The 20,778-nt window shown below is 37.4% G+C and overlaps 1 pseudogene; it reads left to right on the forward strand.

Annotated features, from left to right (window-relative positions):
* LOC142433288 (pre-mRNA-splicing regulator WTAP pseudogene) overlaps positions 1-20,253 on the forward strand; it is a 167,648-nt pseudogene extending 147,395 nt beyond the window's left edge.
* The last annotated feature ends 525 nt before the right edge of the window (positions 20,254-20,778 follow it).

Raw genomic sequence — 20,778 nt, forward strand, 5'->3', positions numbered from 1 at the left:
TTTGATATGCATATGACACAACCTTGATTACTGAAAGTAAGAAGGACTTGAAATTGCTGATGAAAGGATTAGAAACTTCAATATGAATTAGAACTCAATGTAAAAAGGACCCCAATCCTCACAAGTGGACCGAGGCAAAAACATGATGAAGTTAGAAAAGATTGAAATTGTCAATGATTTTGTCTTGCTTGGATGCACAATCAATGTTCACAGAAGCAGTAAGTAAGAGAACACACAATGCATTTATCAGGTAAATCTTTTGCTGGAGAAAAATAATGAAGAATATTGAAAGTGCCATGGATTTCCAAAAGAACACACAAATCTGTCTTGGAACAAGTACAGCCAAAATACTCCTTAGAGGCAAAGATGGCAAGACTTTGTTTCACATACTTTGGGCATGTTATCAGGAGATATTAGTCCATGAAGAAGGACATCATGCTTGGTAAAATGCAGAATAGCCCTTGATGAGATGGACTGACACAGTGGCTGCAACAACGGGCTCAAACATAAGAACTATTATGTGGATGGCACAGGACAGGGCAGTGTACATAGGGTTACACATAGGGTTGCTATGAGTCAGAATCTACTTGATGGCATCTGACAAAAAGAAAAACCACCACAAAAGGAACTTTGTAGCACTTGCCTGAGCCGGGCCAGGTAGTTTAGGGTAAAAACCAGCATAAGCTAGAGGTGCATTTGGGCATGGCTGAAAAGAGTCACTTCAGACAAAACACCTGTATCTTTAATATTTCTGAATCTTACTTGCAACCTATTAACTTCCCCAATAAATCCATAATCATGAGTATTGTCTGTAAATTCTGTGTGGCCATAGCAATAAATTATTGAACCTAGCAGAGAAGTAGAATGTCTTGGAAGGGACTTTTAGTGTTAGAATAGAATTTTAAAAATTGGAGTGTGGAGAAATGTCTAACCTTTACCTCAGAGGGATCATTCTTGGGTAGATGTGAAGTTGGATTATCCTTCCCCATTAAACTGCCTGGAGGAATTCAAAAGTGGCCATTTCACCACTACCTCAGCCAGACAAATTTTCATCCTCTTGTATCTAGGGTAATTATGAGTTAGAACTAACATAAAGGTGTCTGATAAAAACAATAAAATGATAACAGAGCAGTGATTGCCAAAACTTGAATAAGGGTGGGAAAATTGACTACAACATGCTCAGAGAACTTTTGGAGGTAATAGTTACATTCAGATGACAAAGTCAGTGTGATCGGTTTTCTTGTCCATTGTGATCAAGTCTATCACAAAGGGCAAATGAGATCACTAATGTAAAGGAAAAATCAATAAAAAGGTTTCCATATTAAACAAATTTTGATGGCTATGGGTATAGTGAAATAATAGGATAGAGTCGGGGATAGGTGAAGGGGAAGATAGTATTCTACAAGAAGGAGAAGAGAAATCAATGTGGGGGCTCAGGACAAGCTACTTGGCAGTTTGATGATAGGTTGCAATTGGTGAATACAAAATTACTTGTCTGAAATATAGCTCCCCACCTAATTCAATATAAAAAGTTGTTGTTTCCTTTTAAGGTCTACGACTAAAATAGCAGTGGGGCACACCATTGCCATTTTTTTGTGTGCAAATTAATGAATAACAAATATAATCCCTCCTGGGTCCTTTTTCTTTTCATTTCACTTTCTCCTTTGACTTGTTATTTTATTTTCCCCTTTGAAATCAATAAGTATGTGCATTGCTCATCATCTTTAATAGAAAAACTTTTCAAAGTATTGTCACAGTAAGAGGCACATAACTATGTGCTAAATGCTACTTCTTTGTGAGTGGAGTACATAAAATTAGTAACATTGTCTTGAATAATGTTCACCACTTAAGGATTTAAAAGCATCTCCAACAGAATCACTTGTATTACAGGTCTGAGCCTTAAGGAATTTTCCTCCTTTTTTCTGCAGTGTTTGTTCAACCTTTTCTTTCATACAAGTGTGGCCCTGTTAGTTTCAGAAATGCCCGTCTTCTCATCTGGACTTTAGTCCCATGATGATGACTTGTGACTTACCTTCTCACTCACTCCTTCAGTGATTTCCATAATGCCTGGCAAATAAAAGGTGCTCAATAAATGTTTGTTGATCAAGTTCTCTCTATTTAAGGAGAAGGAACTAAGGTTTGTACCTTGACTTCCCCTTGAGAAAACAGATCACGTGTTGAACTTCTAGAACATGGTGTGGACTCCAAGTTCCCAACTCCAACCCCAATTTTTAGCAATAACCCACTCACTGCCATCGAGTCAATGCAGACTCTGTATCGACCCTATAGGGCAGTGTGAGTTTCTAAGACTGTAACTCTTTACTGGAGTAGAAAGACCTGTCTTTCTCTCCAGGAGCCACTAGTGGTTTCAAATTGCTGACCTTTCAGATCACAGCCCAAAGTAAGGACTACATCAACCAGGCACCTTCAAATAGCCCTTGGGTGATCATTAGATAAAGTGGGCAGACTACATGACTCTAAAAATTATGGTGTTATAAAATGCTTTATTTGAAAAACTCTTGACCATCAATTTCAACTGCTTTATGAAAAATTTGCCACCCATGATTTTTCCTTGCCGCAAATCTTCTAGCCTCCTGTAAATCTCAGATTTATATAAGGAACACAGGCTAACACTTTCTGTTTACTGTTTTGCTAGTTTATCCAAAATAAAGTCTATGGCTTTAATTCCCACCTTTAGATAGCACTCAGCTCTTGGAAATTCTTTTTTTATTACTAGTTTATATAACTATAGACATATTGAAATATGAGCTAGTTAAAAGTTACACAAAATTATACATTTACTCAGTAAAATAATCCAACTAAAATTGGAATACACTTGATATTATTTACTAATGTAATTCTTGGGAATTAAAAAAAACTTAACTGTTACCAAAAAGAGTTCCAGTCCGGGAAATCCCTGGAGACATTTCTACCCTGTCCTATAAGATTGCTATGAATCAGCATAAACTCGATAGGGGGGATTTAGACGACAATTAAAGTTCAAAATGTCATATGATATATCAATGTTAAATATTATTTTACCTCCATAATTTAAGTCATGAAAAAATAATAGATATTGATAGGCATGTTATTTAGATGCAACAACAGGAGGAAGGAAAAATTTCATGTTCTGGAAAACCTAACAATGTAGATTCATCAAACTGATTAGTGAAATGGCTCAAGATACTAGTATATACAGAGGACATATTACTAAGTCTTTTAAAAGGTAATTTAGAAGTGTAGAATAACATTTAAGATTCCTCTATAAATAATTATGAAATCAAACTGTTCTTATTGAGTCAATTCTGATTTAGAGCAATGCTATTGGAAAGAATAAAACAGATTCATAGGGTTTTAAAGATTATAATCTTCACTTTAACCACTGTGACACAATCAATTTTTTTAAAACATTAAAAATGCAGATTAATATGCTATTTCTATCTAATGGTTGAGGATATTTTATGACAAGTGGTTATGACAGCAGATAAGCTAATTTTTCTAAGCAGTAATTCTCCCAAGTTTAGCTCCCAGAAAATATTTGTCATTTTTTTAGAAAGTGGTTTTTTGAATTGGTCACTTTAAAACTTCTTGAATACAACTTAAGCAGTGCTGAATTCAAATTCTTATTTGCTTGTATATGTGGTTCTTCAGATGTAAGATGAGAACTAGAATAAGTTTAAGATCTCCAAGAACCTGCATTACAGCTTTGGTGTGGTTCTTGATCAAAAACATATGTTTAAATAAGTAACTTCAATTAACCTAAACCTATCTTTGGCAATCTTCCAGAATTTTTGGTTCAATCTCCTTTGAACTGCCACAGTGCACTCTTGGAAAACTTGTCTTCCTGATTTTCAAAATTGTTTCTTATTTCAGCTCATCGGCCATAATGACAGGCCTTTGTGCTGTAATATTTCTTGTAAGTAGAGACTAGGTATCTCTCCAAATTTAATTAATAGCCTTTCCATTTTAGAAATAAAGGTATGTCAATTTTACAAAGGTTTACTTGACTGGATTATTTGTATACAAATTCTCTACACTAGGAAAGATCTTTGTTCTGCTAATGAAAGAAAATGTAACAGAAAAAGTATTAACGTTCCACTTACTGACCTTCATAACTGATATATAAGTATAGGGATGTAACAAAATGTAAAAAAAGAAAAGAGGAGAAAAAAATGATTAGGGTAAAGACTGTACAGATGTGCTTTATACAATTGATGTATGTATATGTATGAACTGTGATAAGAATTGTATGAGCCCCAATAAATTGTTAAAATAAATAAATAACTATAGGGATGTTCTTAGAGGCACAATTTTGGGATGTGTCACAATAAGGGAAAGGGGGAGTTTTAATTCAGTTTTAGAGAGCTTACGCACCGAATGAAATAGTTCATTTACATAAACGTGTACATACATTCATATGTAGGCATTTGAAGGAACCCTGGTGTCACGGTTGTTAAATGGCTGCTCACTGAATGGTTTGTGGTTACAACCCACTGGCTTCTGCATGGAAGAAAAGACCTGGCATTCTGCCCCTGTAAAAATACACCACCTAGGAAGTTCTATGGTCCTACTCTGTTCTATAGGGTTGTTGAGTTTCAATCAACTTGAGGGCACAAAACAACAAAAATAATTTATGAATCCACAGTCCTTGTTTAAAAAACATACTTCAGTCAGCTGTCTTCTCTTATCAGCTCTATTGTGGATTGTTGCCATATTTACCTATTCAGTCTTTCCTTTTACAAAGAAGTCCAGTTCTGTGTATTCAGTAGCCTTTAATCAAGGCATTTCAAAACAAAAGCCAGGGCATCACCTAACTGGTGGTGTCAGTGGCGATGCTGGGAGTGTAGAAGGAGAGTGGGTTGGAAAGGGGGAACTGATTACCAGGATCTACATGTGACCCCCTCCCTGAGCGACAGACAACAGAAAAGTGGGTGAAGGGAGACGTCGGACAGGGCAAGATATATCAAAATAATAATTTATAAATTATCAAGTGTTCATGAAGGAGGGGGAAATGGGGAATAGAGGAAAAATGAGGCGCTGATGCCAAGGGCTTACGTGGAGAGCAAATGTTTTGAGAATGATGAGGGCAATGAATGTACAAATGTGCTTTACACAATTGATGTATGTATGGATTGTGATAAGAGTTGTATGAGGCCCTAATAAAATGATTTAAAAAACAATAAAAAAAGAAGCCTTTGAAAGCATTATTATAAAATGGGACCAAACACTTTCCCTTTCAAACTAGGTTCGCTCAACCGTCCATTGTCTTTCAGTAACACTGTTGTTAGGGGCCACAGTCTCTATTCCAACTCATACCGACACCATGCACAATAAAACATTACTAGGTCATAAGTCATCCTCGTAATCAATGCCATGTTTGATCCTGTTGTTGTAGCCACTATATCAAGTCATCTCGTTGATGATTTTTCATTTGTTTCTTTTTATAACCCTCTATTTCACCAAGCATGACGTAACTGCTCCAAAGCCTGTCCCTCCTGAAAACCTGTCCAGAGTAAGTGAGCTGAAGCCTTGCTCTCCTCCCTTCTACGGAACGTTCAGCTGCACGTAGTTTTGTGTGCAGGGCATCTCCTCCTATGGCATTTTTGGCCTCGCCTAGAGTACGCTGTTGTCAGACTCTCTGCTCTGTACAATGTCTGTTGTCTGCTTCCAGTCACATTCCCTTCTCTGAATGTTCTAGTCACCCCACGGTCAGTTGACTTTTGTAAATGAGGTGTTGGTGGGGTCAAACTTCATGTCTAGAATAAAACCCTCACGAGAATTTGATTGATCTATGTGTGTTTTTCAATGCTGACTCTTCTCTGCTCAAAATAATTATTTGTTGGACTAAATAGGGAGTCTTTTATTATGGTCTTCATTTATTGTTACTAAGCCTTAATCTATGGTCGTGTTCCAATTCACTGAGTATTGAAATAAAATAAGTTAGATTGTTCTCCAGAATTAACTCTCTTCTAACAGTCAAAACCCAAACTGTGTGCACTGCCCTCTGAGTAATTTTTGGAGATTTAAAAATTATTTTTGGTGAAGTTTTAGTGGTGCTGTACTCTAGAATTGCTTATCACATTTCTTCTGCTAGATTGAAGCAATCAGGTATCACTCCCGGAAATTCTTTAAGATAAAGTCTTTACAGTAAGTATCATGATGAGGCAGCATACACATCCTAAGAAAGAGAAAACTATATATGTGACATTAGCCCATGGGGAAAAAAAAGGAACCACACAGATATGCTCAATTTGACATCATAAGGAGGAAAGTTTTCTTTTCTCTTTATTGTGCACAACATCACTGAAAATATTATTATTTTAAAATGTGAATCCTCACTTAGTTCCTTCTAGTCTTTCCCTGATCCCCTATAGGAGCTATTCATCATCTGTAGGCCACGGCGTAAAACTGATAAGCATAAATATCTCATTTCTTGGTCCATAAAATGATAAATAACATACACATATATGTAACCTACAGGCTGTCCAACAAGTGCTCTAAGCTCCCCAAGCAGGGATTTAAGTAGAAATGTGCATGAGTTTGTCCCCATCAGCTGAAAAGCACAGATGGAAGAGAGAATCAATATTAAATCACATGCCACCCCCCAAATTCAACAAGAGGCTTAGTATACTGTGATCTTATCAATCTATGTAAGCCAAGCACTAATATTTCTCTGTCCTTAGAAGTCTGCTTAGATCTAACCAACAATTATCCACACTTGTTTTAAAAGGACAATTTTAAAGTCTCAATGAAGTGCTTGGTAGGGCAGTCAACGAAGTGAAGACAGTCTCTTGGGAAGCACTCTTTCATTTTGCAGAATTTTTGATGTGCAATTTACTTCTCATTTTTGAGAATTGGTTTTTAGCCACAAAACCTTCAGAAATCTGGTGTGCCTAATTCAAAGCCTTAAAATTTGTATTATAAAATTTATTGCAGTGCCCTAATAAATCAGTAGCACTTGGTAGTAACAAATTTTCAGAATGAGACATATATTTAAAAGATAAATAATAATTTAATAGTAAAGATAGAAGGTGTTTACAAATCAGACTGCCAAAACAATAGCTAATGTGGACATTTGTAAATGTGACAGTGATTTATAGGAGAGTTCTGAGAGAGGGTGTGTAAATCTAACAGGAGAGTTTACATTTATCATCTGGAATTTTGGTCCATTGTTTATAAGTTGGGAAATTAATGAAGAGTCAGGGATCCAAACACACACACATACAGAGAGAGAGAGAGAGAGAGAGAGAGAGAGAGAGAGAGAGAGAGAGAGAGAGAGAGAGAGAGAGAGAAGACAAAACAAAGAGTCAGGGATCCATAAATACTGACACTAAGATAGAAATGTGTTGCCCTTGGTGTACACAAATGTAACCTTAATAATTACATATATAACTACACAAAAGAAAGAAAATGCATTTAACATCAGATGAGGATAGCATTTAAAATTACACTTGAAAATAAAGATCATAAATTTGCACCATCAGGCAATCTCAATTTAACCAATTTAAAGCACAACATTTCATTAAAATGTGGCAAGGATGTTCTGAACAGAATGCCAGTACTTAGCAACTTCAATGAAAAAAATTAGCTTGTTCTAATTCTGTCCTTTTTAATGGGAATTTTAAAAATAAAATATTTACATTACAATATTTTTAGGAAATTCTGAGTTATGCTTTGGACTGACAACTAGGAGGTCAGCAGTTGAAACCCACCAGCTGCTCCTGGGGAGCAAAAGGAGGCTTTTGGCTCCCATAAATATTTACAGCCTCGAAACCCATAGTGGGGCAGTTCTACTCTGTCCAATAGGATAGCTACGAGTCAGACTCAAGTTGATGGGTGTAAATTTTGTATGCGTGTTTGTTTGTGTGTGTGTGTTTGCTTTAAAAAACAACAGCAACACACAATGGAAACAATCCATTATCTGAGGGGTCACCAAAAAGTTTATGGAAAAATTAATTATCGTTCAATTACACTTTTTCATGAACATTTTGAAGCTTTTTCAACTCAAAGATCTTCTTTTCCTTCTAACACACACACACAAAACTGATGTTATATGGATTGAATTATGGCTCCCATAAATATGTGTTGGAAGCCTGACCACTAGAACCATAGGATATTTGGATATTGGATATTTGGAAATGTGATTTTCTTTGTTTTGGTAATGAGACCATGTCAGTAGAGGACATGTTCTAAATCTAATCACTTCCGATTGATACAAAGAGCAGCAAAGACACAGGAGTCCTTGGTTGGTGAAAACTGTGCCAAATTTATTGACCAGAAGGTTAATGTGTTGAACCCTCCCAGAAGTGCTTCAGAATATAAGCTTGGCACTTTGCTTCAGTTACAGTTACAGAAAGAAGCTACAAGCACAGAAACCATTGGACTCAGTTGTACTTTACAATATATTGGGTTGTCATGAATCAGAATTGATTAAGTCATAAGGGATTTGATTTTTTATTGTTTGTTTTTTATAGACATTAAAACACGCCAGAAAATGTGGGGGGAGATAGATGTCACCTGAAGTTCAACAAGGCACTGAGGAACCTTGCTCAGAAGCTAGGATCTTCCCCAGAGCCAACAGAAAGCTTCCCCCTAGATCAAGTGCACAAAGTTCAGACTTTTAGTCTCTTGAACTATAATAACACAGATTTCTGTTTTTTAAACATCCATTTATGGTTTTAATGTCATACAAAGCAGTGCTAAAAACTAAAATACAATTAACTTGCATTTTGCTTTGCTTCAAAACTTCTCACAGTAGAATTCAAGATGAGCGCCCACTTTTTCAGGGACAGCTTGCTCAATCCTGTATTTTACAGGATATACAGACTGCGGCACTGAAGGTAATGAACTTGAGGGACTTCCACTCCCTCCTGTTTGTGTCCTCCTGAGCATCTCAAACATTTCCTAAAAAGATTGGGAAGATTCTCATCACAAATGAACTCACTGTATTGGAATCAAGGGAGTTTATAAAGCAAAGGAAATAGAAATCCTGACAGGTGACTATCTCAAAGATGAAATTTAAAAATAGCAGACTTGCCTATTCTGGCCTAGAATTGCCTCTGTAGACAATCTCTAAAGTATTTCTCTGTAGATTTCATCACCCTGTGAACAGCTGGGCGCAAATGGAGTTTCAGGGAGACATTTACTCTCAGAGCTCCTCTGCTCTCTTATCTCCAGATCACAGCAAACCCTAGAGAGCCAACCTCCCTTTCTTAGCCAAAGTAAGCTACCCTGCCAACCCCATTTCAAGGGCAACATTCCTGCCTTGTACCCTCATCTGTTTGTACGGATTACTGTCTCACTAATGAATGAAACCACTTATGCACCCAATATGAACAAATGCTGATGGAAACCTCATGTGGGTTACCATCTCTAAGTGTGCTATTTCTTCATTCTGGCAGGTGGGGTGGTGAAGTGAACATGGGCTGTGGGGACATTATGAAGAAGTTATTTTTCTAAATAGGGACATCTGTGTTGGATTCACTCTGATGATATCTCTGGGTCTTACTACTGACCACTGACTAAAACTAGAATTCAATACACTGCCACCTAGTCAACTCTGACTCATTGAAACTCCTAGGATAGGGTAGAAATGTCTCTGTGGGTTTCTGGGACTGTAACTATTTATGGGAGTAGAAAGCCTCATCTTTTTCTTATGGGATGACTGGTAGTTTCAATCTGCTGACATTGCAGTTAACAGCCCAACGTGTAACCACTACTTCATCAGGGCTCCTTTATGTCTCTGAGTAGAGTGTAATGAAATAAGATCATCACAGCTTCTGCACAGGGTGGGGGTGGGGGCTGGGAGTGAAGAGTGGTCATTGATGGTGGGAACTAAACATATCCTCTTTTTCCCCCTCTTCTTTTATCATCAGCCAGTTAATCCTAGCTTTGGACACCCTGCGCTCCCCACATATTTCTTGCACGAGGACTGAAAGCATTTTGAGCCCCACTCTCTAGAGAGGAACAATAATAGGAGACCCAAGGCTTTTCCAAGGCTTTTCATACCCTGTTCTTCTCAGTGACTTACATGACAGACTCTTGTTTCCCTCCACCTCACACCACCTGTGATGCAGGACTCCCACATATCTGCCTTTCAGTATCCATCATATTGTATCAATTCCCTGCCTTTCAGCTTGATAACTGTGCTACTCTTCAAAGCATGACATTCTTTGGGGGAAACCTTGAGGATATCTAAATGTCAATTATGTCATCATCTCTAACTATGGAAGAGACCACTGGTCATATTATACTGTGCAGGCCCCTTGGGAAAGTTTGCACACAGAAGTCACCAGCTTTATATGTAAAGTTTTAGAATAGATTGCCTTATAAACATAATGCTCTCCAATGCCTGATGAAAATATATCATGATGTTGTGTTGGAAAGAAAATTCATATTTCAACATTAATTTAATAAAGCAAAAGAATAAATCCCCAAACTCATAGATTGGAGGTAGTATTTTCATTTTTCTCAATATTTACCTTCAGGATATTTAGCATCTCACCAAAATTTAGAGCTGATGTGGCATTATAGACTCACTGTGCTTTTGCTTCTCACTCGGAGCTTTAGTAAGAGATGGTCACATCAAGATTGAGTATTTCAAACATAAAAGAACAAGATTAAGTAGAAAGTTAGAGCTACTGATCTTACAAAATAGGTACAGAAAACCCTCCATCACACTGCTGAAGTGCCTTCCTTATGTCCTATGTGGTCAAACAAAAGCTCTGAGATCATATAATAGGAATAAGTCCTTGATTATGTCGCATCTATTCATGGGAAGAAAAAGGATCCACTAGTGCATTGTCAGAACACAGATTCACACACTTCACACAGTAGATAGAAATATATTGGTTTTGTAAAGACTGAAAACAGGGCTTTCTAGTCCTCGTGGTTTCATTTATGTTAAATAGAATGTTAATTGCCAAGTTCCAGTCACTTAAATGTTTAATATGTTCATCAACACTAAATATGTGGTACCCAAATTATTATTTTTCTCATGTCATCTATGTTAAGAGGATGGCCAAAGTTATGCTTCTGCGATAATATTTTTTATTCTCTCCAAGAAAATATGACCCTGGTTTCTAACAGAAACATCTTCACAACCAGCGACACAAATCATATCACTTCCCTACTACCAATGAGACAATTACGACTCATCGTGACTCATAGTGACTGGACAGAGAAAAACTGCACAGAGGATTTCCAAGGTTTTAAATATTTATAAAAGCAGACGTTTTTCCATACATGTGTTAGGGACCATATTTCAACAGCTTAAACACGCTATAATCTTGCATAAAGGACAGGCTATGCTGAATCCGTACCTCTTTAATTAATGAATAAAATTAGTCTTATCTGAAGTTATAAATTTTACATGCTGACTCTAATGGGTCCTATCGAACATACTTTTCTTCTTTTTATATATGTTTATATATACATTTAAAATAAAAACAATATTTTCTAGGTGTGATAGTTACATAATTTCATGTCAACTGATAATTGTTGGAGTGGAGTCTAGCCTGTCAATCAGTTCATAGCCTGAGGTTGCCTCCTTATGGGCATGGCTTTCTCCTGAGAATTCTTGGAACTTCCTCTCTCTCTGCTTCAGGTTTAAGCTGTTGAGACACTTGGAGAGCTAGAGGAGCCTCAAGGAGACCCACACCAGCACTCAGCTGCTTCTACAACCATTGGATCCACAATATTTTTCACCTACTACCTTGAGATCTTCCTGTCTTTGGCATCATTGCTTGTGCTGTCTGAATCTGAAGAGGAATTTATTGACTAATATTTGACTTATGGGCTAATATGAGACTTATGCACTCGATCTTGATTGGGATGGAATGTTTTCTTGATATCCAATGCTCTTTGATATAAAGATTTTCTTGTATATATATGAGTGTCTCTGGATTTTTTTCTTTAGTGAACCCAGTCTAACACAGTATGTGAATGAACAGAAATAAAATGAAAGCATATATTCACACAACCACATATACATACATGAATGTCTAGCCATAAATAAAAAAATTAATAATACCTAAATGTCTTTCAACCAGTGAATGAAGAAATCATTTATGATATGTCTAGAGTCTCTAAAACCGATGCCTTTAGAAGTTGTTGAGTGACCCTGTATAAAACACAGTGAAACATTGCAAGATCCTGCGTGTGATCTTCCTTTTTTTTTTTTTTTGCTGCCCTTCCACTTTACCAAACACGATGTCCTTCTCCAGGGAGAGTCAGGTCACTACTGACAACGTGTCTAAAGTCTGTAAGATGTACTCTTACTATCCTTGCCTCTACGGAGCATTCTGGTCACACTTCTTCCAAGACAGATGGGTTTGTTCTTTTAGCTGTCCATGATACTTTCAATATTCTTTGCATCGATTCTTCTAAGATCTTCTTTATTCTATGTCCAACTCTAAAACATACAGTTCTACAGTAAAAACGATAGAACGTCAAATACAAGGATAAGTCCAAAATTATTGCTACTCGGGTACCAGTTCTTACATGCACAAGCATAATCTGAATCATAATAATTATTATTTTCACACAGGTTTCCATGATCAGTTAACAGCTGCAAACAAGATATTTGTACATTTGTCTTACTCTCATAAGGATGCTGTCCTAGTCTGGGTTGACTGGTGAAACAAATTCATAGACATTCATATGTGCATAAGAAAGAAGCTGTATATCGAGTAATTTTATATTAAGAAAACACCCCAGCCTAGTTCATATGAAGTGCATAAGTCTGATATAAGCCCATATGTATGATACAAATCTATAAATCCCTCTTCAGATTCACACATCACATGCAATGACACCGAATGCAGGAAAACCACAAGCTGGTGGATGGAAAGTCTTGTGGATTCAGTGGTTGTGAAAGCATCTCAGTGCTGGCAGGGGTCTCTACGTGGCTCTCCAGCTCCAGGGATCTGGCTCCATTGGTGTAGCTCCATGTGATTTGTCATCAGGAATGTCAAAGCAGAGAGTCTGAGTCTGGCCTTCAGTAAGCTATTTACCTCCGTAGTACCTCCAAAAGAGGTCATCAAGCTGCAACCTGATTGATAGGCTAAACCATCTGTTCACTCTTAATAGTCTCAAGTTGACAACATATTATGTAACTACCACAGATGGCTTCCAACAAAAAGAATTAACCAAACCAGTGGTTTCCAAGGGGATGTGCTGGGCCAGTTAAATTCAAGACAGAAAGCTCAGTTCAAAAGGTTATGGGGACTGTTTTGGGTAGTTTTGGAGGGGATATCTTATAGATATTCTTAAAGAACCCAGAATTATCATGGGGGCTTTTTTGAGAAAGATTTAAGAAAATATAAAACTGAATTAGTGCAAAGGCCAGGAAAGTAGAGCCAGTGAAATTTTTCCCCCAATCAGGACAATGCACCTGATCAGTTTTTCATGGTGAACAAGGGCTGTCCTAAGATAATTTTGTTAGGAAACTTTGCCTCATTCATCCTACAGCCACAATCTTGCCCCCTTCAATATCTTTTGTTCCTAAAACTCAGAGAACATTTAAAATGACGACTATTAGAATTTTGGGGAGGATGCCAAAATTGCCATTTTGGCGTGGTATAAATAGGAGAATGCAGAATTCTTCAAGGAAGGCTTTAGAGGTAGAAACACTACCTTCAGAAGTGTATAGACCTAGATGCAGATTATGTCAAGAAGCAATGACATTACATTTTCATACCCAAGGTAGATTACATTCTAAATCATGTGTGATATTTGGCATAGATAAAGAAAGTTCAAAATAACATTTTTATTGAATGTACAAAGGCATTTTATAATAGCTAGGGATATGGCTGCTTTAAGACAAAGCCAGTTACATTAAAATACATACAGATAAATGCATTCACCCTGATGTACAAAATCCTGGAATACGTGAAAAGAACTATGGAAGCATACCTGCCTTACAAAGAACATTGTGGGTAATTCTTTTGTCTGAAAGCAAATAACCAATCATAACAGTAAGAATCCACATAGAAAAGTATGGAGCACCTAGTAAATGTAATCACTTAGCTGTAATGATGTGTAAGTATAAGTTTATATCTCTTCTCCTTTTCCAGCCCATATGATTTATAAAGCACTTGTAAAAATGAATATATACAATTGTATTGTACAGACTTTGTCAAATAGAAATATAATAGATTGGACAGTAAGGATAGATAAGAAGTGGGTACTGAATTGAAGAAAAGAAACATCATCAGATAGTAACAAATATATGAAACTAACATAAAGAACCAGAAATAGAAAATAAGTAGGTTATTATTTTTAAAAAGATTGCTCTTTCTAATTTTTAAGCTTCTTCAAAAAGATAAAATCATACAATCATAATGAAAACAATGTATTTTAAGACTTGCAACATATCCCATTTTTATTATATATAACAATAATAATGCAGAAAGGGGATAGGCTATTGAATAAAAATTTGTATATCATACTGTTAAGGCTTAAGAGTGAAGGGGTGAATTTTAATCTGCCAATCAGGTTGAAACTTGAGGATCTCATTTGGAGGCACTAAAGAAATAAATAACTCACTGAAGGTGGGACACATATTCACTCCCTACAATTCATTCCTTCCGACAAGACACATGGAGCTATGTTAGAGCCCTGAGAGCTGGAGAAGCCACATGGAGATCCCAGCCAGAGCTGAGATGCTTCCGCCCCTGGATCCACAAAACTTTCCACCCACTGGCCTGTGATTTTACTGCATTTGGCATTATGGCATGACTGCAAGAATCTAAAGAGGAATTTATGGACTAGTATTGGACATATGGGCTAATATTGGACTTATGAACTTGATCTGCACTAGGCTGGGATGTTTTCTTAATGTACAATTACTTTTTATATAAAGCTCTTTCTTATACACATGCGTTCCTATGAATTCATTTTTCTTGTCAACCCAGACTAACACACATATTTTATGTGAGTTCAAGTCTCATGTACATTCTGATAAATTAAGATGTGTCTAATAAGCCCACAAGTAATTGCTAAGAATTATCCCAGTGGTTCAGATAAAGGATTTTGTTTCCTCCTCTGATAATTTCACTTTGTTCCTGGCCCTAATTGGAGATGTTTTTCATATGCTTCATATAGCAGGAGGGTAAGGAAAACAAAAATGTCAAAGGCAATGATATCTATGTTTAAACTAAGTCCCCATTTTCCTGTTCACGCACCTGCATTTTGATATCCTGGTTTATATGATTTGGTGTAAATTCATGTAAATCAATGCCATGGCTTTGTAATTGTGACCTGAAAACATCTTTGTGTTTGTCTTCCTGTTTGTGAGTGTATGCCTTCTCCAACACACAGCAACCAACTAAAAACTGAAGCGTAGTCTCCGGAACGTAATGGACCGGAGTTGGGTCTGCATTTGCCTACCAGAACTAGTTCAAAGGGAAAATGGCACCGTTCCTCAGACTGCTGACTCTGTCCATTCCTACAGAAACCCTTTCCACTTCTACTGAACTGATAGCAACTGTTCTGACAATAGTTTTAGCTCTTTGAACACTTTGAGGAGTTGCAGAGTTCACTCATAATATCTTGCAGAAATTTGGGGCATAACACAAAGCTGAAATGAAGGACTGCACGTCATCCTCTGGTTGTTTGGCTCTTTTTATCTGTGTTATATGTTTATGTACTGAAGTAGCAAAAGAAAGGGCACAAAATTTCTGTATTTCAGCAAAAGTATAACTGAGTTTATTAAACAAAAATAAATATTACAAGTATATTATACTCATGGATAGAATAAACATTATTATGGACACATAGAATATATTGTTGCACAGATGAATGTTAAAAATTAAAAGCAAGGAAAGCAAATTTGTGATTTCCACATTGGGCAGCTGCCAGCCATCCACTTAGAGAAAACCCTATCACAAGTGCCATTTTAACAACTGGTTCACACAGCTCAACAAAATTATTTGTCAGTTTGGCTGACCCAGTGCAAACTGGCTGATTGTCTCCACTTCCCACAAGGGCAGTTCTTCCCTGCCTTATAGTGTCACTAGGAATCAGAATCGACTGAGTGACAGTGAGGTAACATGTGTGCTGAATAAAGGAGCAATGGGGATTGTGTTCAGAAATAATAACTAATCTGAAATTTCTGTTTTAAAACTTATGGAGAATGACAAGTAAGAAGGAATGTTGGATCAAAATTGTGAAATACCTAATGTGCTATGTTAATGGGTTTGATATTCTTTTAAAAGTAAGATTGAAAGTAGACAAATATTCTGAACATTGAGAAAAATATCAGAGAACATGGTATGAGATCTATTTATGATAGGTTTTGTGTCAACTCGGCTAAGCCAGAATTCTCAGTGGTTTGGTAGTTAAGACCTAGTAATATTAATTATGGGACCTAACACAATGTAATCACCACCTGCCCCCCGCCAAATGTAATCTGCTGTGAGCAATCAGCTGTAGAAAGATTAGGGTTGAATTTAGGCCCCCACCCTTGAGGAACCTTGGTGGCATAGTGGTCACAAGTGGTTTGACCTAGAAAGTTGCCAGTATGAAATCACCAAGTGCTCTGTGGTAGAAACACAGGCTTTCCACTCCTGTAAGTAATTACACTCTCAGATAGTCACAAGGGCAATCCTGATTCAATTGAAAGGAAATTTACTTGGGTGTGGCCTACTTCTATGAAAGTGAACACTGAAAAAACTTGCTTGCTTTTAATTGGATCTGGATCATTGACCTCCAGGTCTTTGGACTTGGGCCAATAGCCTGCATAGTAGTTGCTGATCCAGGGAGCCATTTGCAGTTTGCCATTTGATCTGCTGACCTTGGCTTCATTCTCCTCTGCCACCATAAGCCTGACTGACAGACTGACCTTGGATTTATTTGCCTCTGCAACCAACAGCCTATGATTTTCTTGCCAATTTTGGGTTTCCCAGTCTTTAAAGCTACTCCAGTAAGTTGAAATCCCCAGCTTAACATCTGAGTCACAGAATCTTTCTGGATTTGTACTGGACTTGCCTACTTCTACAACTGTGTGAGCCATTTTCTTTATGTAAGTCTCTATCTATTGATATGCCCTTTTCTTTATAAAAAATTGTCTCATATATAAATATATGTGTATGTATACATACATACAGAGATATACAAAGTTGATCATCTGAACTGTAAACTCCAAATAATTTACAATAAAAAGTATATAAAAATAGAAAAATAGGTGTGATCAACCATTTCAAATAATAGATATCAGTAAGAGTGTGAAAAATGAATCTTATGGTTAATCCTTTTCTTTGTCAGTAGATTTCTAGTATACAGCAAGAAAAAAGTACAGGCAGTACTTTTTTCCCTGGCTTACAGTCTATTTGAATTCTGGCAAACTGATGGCATGTTTATGTGTTAGGTTGCTACACACAAGGTCAACATTCAAGACCACCAGTGGCTCCACAGGAAAGAAGATGAGGCTTTCTACTCCTATAAAAAGTGACAGTCTGGGAAAACCCACAGGGGCAGTTCTACCCTGTCCTATAGGGTGGCTATGAGTCCGCATTGATTCCATGGCAGTAACTGTTTTTTGGGTTGTTGGTTTTTTTTTTTAGTACTTATGGTGGTTTCATTGTTTTGTGTGCTTATTATTAGTGAGATGTGCTACATAAAATGTTGCAATGTTATTTAATTTTCTGATGGTATTCTTTCCAAGGAATCACTTGAAGATGTTCAAGGAGTTTCTATTCAAGTCATTGCCAATAGCAGGCTGCGGAGAAGATGAAATTATTATACTTAATTAAGAGTCATCCCATCCCTAATTGGAGCCTACCTGTAAATTATACTGCCATTACTGGCAAAAAATATAGTAACAGGTAACAAAAAAGAAGCAGCAGAAGAACGGAAGAGGCAGAATAAGACACCATTGCCTGGAGAGTAGTCATCAGGCAGCAAGGACCTTCATCCTGAGATAAGAGAATCAAGTGAGGTGAATCCTATGATTGTCTCGAGTCTCTTATTGCATTTTCAGGCCATGGCATGTGAAGGGGAAGAGGCCAGCGTTCTCATGAATTTGAGTTGATAAAACGAAGAAACTTGCAAACAAATGCTCACATCAGCTTTATTTGTAATCACTCTGATCTGGAAACAACCCAATCTTACATCAAAAGGTGAAAGGATAAAGAGACTATGGTAGATATATAATGGGCACTACAATTCTTATGAACAGGGGGATATTGCATGGTTTAGAAGTGGTAAAGATGTGTATTAGAGTTGTATCCTCCTACCATCAGAGAAGCTGGGTTGTATGAATAAGAATGTAGGGAATGGAAAACGTAGAGATTTTAAATCGTGTATTGAACTTGTAAAATTCAAGTAAAATATAAAAATGGAATATGCACGACTATTAACCTTGAGCACAGGGACCTTCAGACACTGTATATTAGTTTGTCCAATAAGACTGTGGACTTTATGATTTGGTGTTGGACTTCCGGTCAAACTGCAACGAGGTCATTTTGCCTTTAAAGGGCTTAGTTGCTAAGAACCAACTTTCGATAGTCTTAGGAGAATCAACAGACAGAAGTACAAATAGTTCCTACGCGAACCATTTTGTTTGGGGCTCTGTTCCTAAATGGAGCCTTAAATCTGGGCTTTTAATCAATGGTGTGTTCTCTGAATGGTTTCTAATGCTGTAGACAATCTTCCCAAGGGCTGTACAAACATGGAGGTGTGCTTGTTAAACTCAGGTTCGAACTGTTCAAAGGATTATAAATATTCATTTCACACCTAGATTGTATAAGGATATTGGTTGTGATGAGACGTTAGCACCCCCCCCACACACACACACAAAATGAAATCGATTGAACCCTTTTTCCATTCAATAGGCCCCTGTTGAAAGTGCATTGTGGTGGTGGTAATTGGGAATGCGTTTCTTCATTGTTTGGGGGCATTTTGTATTGCACTTATGATACTGAATGTGCCTTGAAATAGTTTTGTTTTGTTTTTAAGTTTGAGGAATACTATGATGATTTTGTTTTACTTTAACCGTTTAATTTTGAGAGGGGTGTGGAGAGCAGGTTGTTCTTGGCAAAAACCTGTTACAGTGCTCTTCCTAGTGAAGGAAAGGGCTGCTTCTGCTTCAGTCTTTAAAGACCTACTATTGTCCAGCTGCTACCAGGAACAGAAGGAGATTTGCCACTAGGCACTTTGGGACACTTTATCTGAAACTATTGCAGTAGAAATGTAGAACAGGTTCACAGGGTGCCTTCCAGAAGATTGAGATGATACTGTGCTGAACTGTGGGCTGGCCTAAGTGAGACACTGAATAGAAAAGCTTTTTAGTGATCATTTCTAGAAAATGTGTTTGCTCAATTAAATAAATGAGGCATTATTTTCTTCAGAATTCCATCCAATCCTGGAAGGTTAATGTTTTTCAGCAGCTCATTCTCTTAAGTCACCAATTTGAATTTTCACTTCGTGATCATGGAGTTTAAGATGAGTGGAAGATAAATGGTCCAGCTTGTCCCAGAGTGCAGTTTTAACAAGGGAGACTTAAGTTCCCTTTTAATCATCAAGTCAATTCTAAACAGGCAAAAAGTTAATGGCGATGTATGGGATGCTTATCCAGGAGAATCAAGAGCTTGGGAGGCAGCTTTCCAATGGATGAATTGCACAGCTTGAAGCACAGTTAGCTTTGCAGAAGAAATACAGTGAGGAGCTTAAAAGCAGTCAGGATGAACTGAATGATTTCATCATGCAACTTGACAAAGGTCAGGGAATGCAGCACCCCACTCCAGTTCTTCAGCAGCAACTGAAGAATGCTCGCCAGCAGTTGACTCAGTACCAGCAAGAGAAGTCTCAAGCCTTTGTCCCAAGTCCAGCAGGACTATATCTTCTATGCCTGTGTGGCAGGCTGAGGCCACCAGTAAAGACTGCAGTTCCCTGGCTAAGGGCTAAGTAATGGCAGCTCCCCCCATCAGAGGACACGTCTGGGTCTGGATTTCACAGGAAGCAGAGCAGAGCTGGAGACAGTCTTTCATCTCCATGGAATGGTGTTCAACAGCTCTTAAGGGAGAACTGGCAGGGGTGGTAGTAGCTATGTAAACTAACTCAGTGCTGGGTTTGAAAATGTAGACTCTCCCACAGGCAGTGAAAACTCTCCCGCACCACTCAAATGACATAGACTCCAATTCTGATCCTCAAGAGGAGGAAGTAGTGAGTGGGAAAGGCAACCTATCCATGGGTTCCTGCCATGTCCAGAATGGCTTAGACTCAAGTGCGAGGGTACAGGGTTTGGTTTTTTAATGTTAGTGGGGGGTTTTTTCAGCATATTTTTATACAGTGTCATTTAATTTGAAGAAGGACACTGGCCAGAAATTAATGCATACTTTTGTCACAATGTTCCTTTTTATGGGTGTTATTTATTTATTTTGGTTTGGTTTTGTTTGAGGTTTTTCTTTTTGGTTTCACTACCTCTACCATTTTGGAAATTGTAACAGTTAATTACTTTGAATGTTGTTAAAAGGACATTTGTGTAGGATCAAGTTATTTTTATATGAGTTAATGTGAAGTTGTAAATAGAAATCTTTCTGAAAGTGTAACACAATTATGTCTGCACAAATCTCTGTATTTTGAGAATATTTGCTTTGTAAGGGCATTCTGACATGCCATTCTGCTTACACAACAGTCAGACTTGTCATAGTAGATGTGGGTGAGGACAACCAATTTGCCTAGTAGAGTAGTTTTATCACTAAAAGCTGGACTCGGTGGAGTCCTTGAGTCGTTTTCAGTTTTAGGGACAGATTTTGCTCCCACACATCTGTGCATTTG

Source organism: Tenrec ecaudatus, chromosome X (genome assembly GCF_050624435.1).
Source record: "Tenrec ecaudatus isolate mTenEca1 chromosome X, mTenEca1.hap1, whole genome shotgun sequence".
NCBI classification, from domain to species: Eukaryota; Metazoa; Chordata; class Mammalia; order Afrosoricida; family Tenrecidae; genus Tenrec; species Tenrec ecaudatus.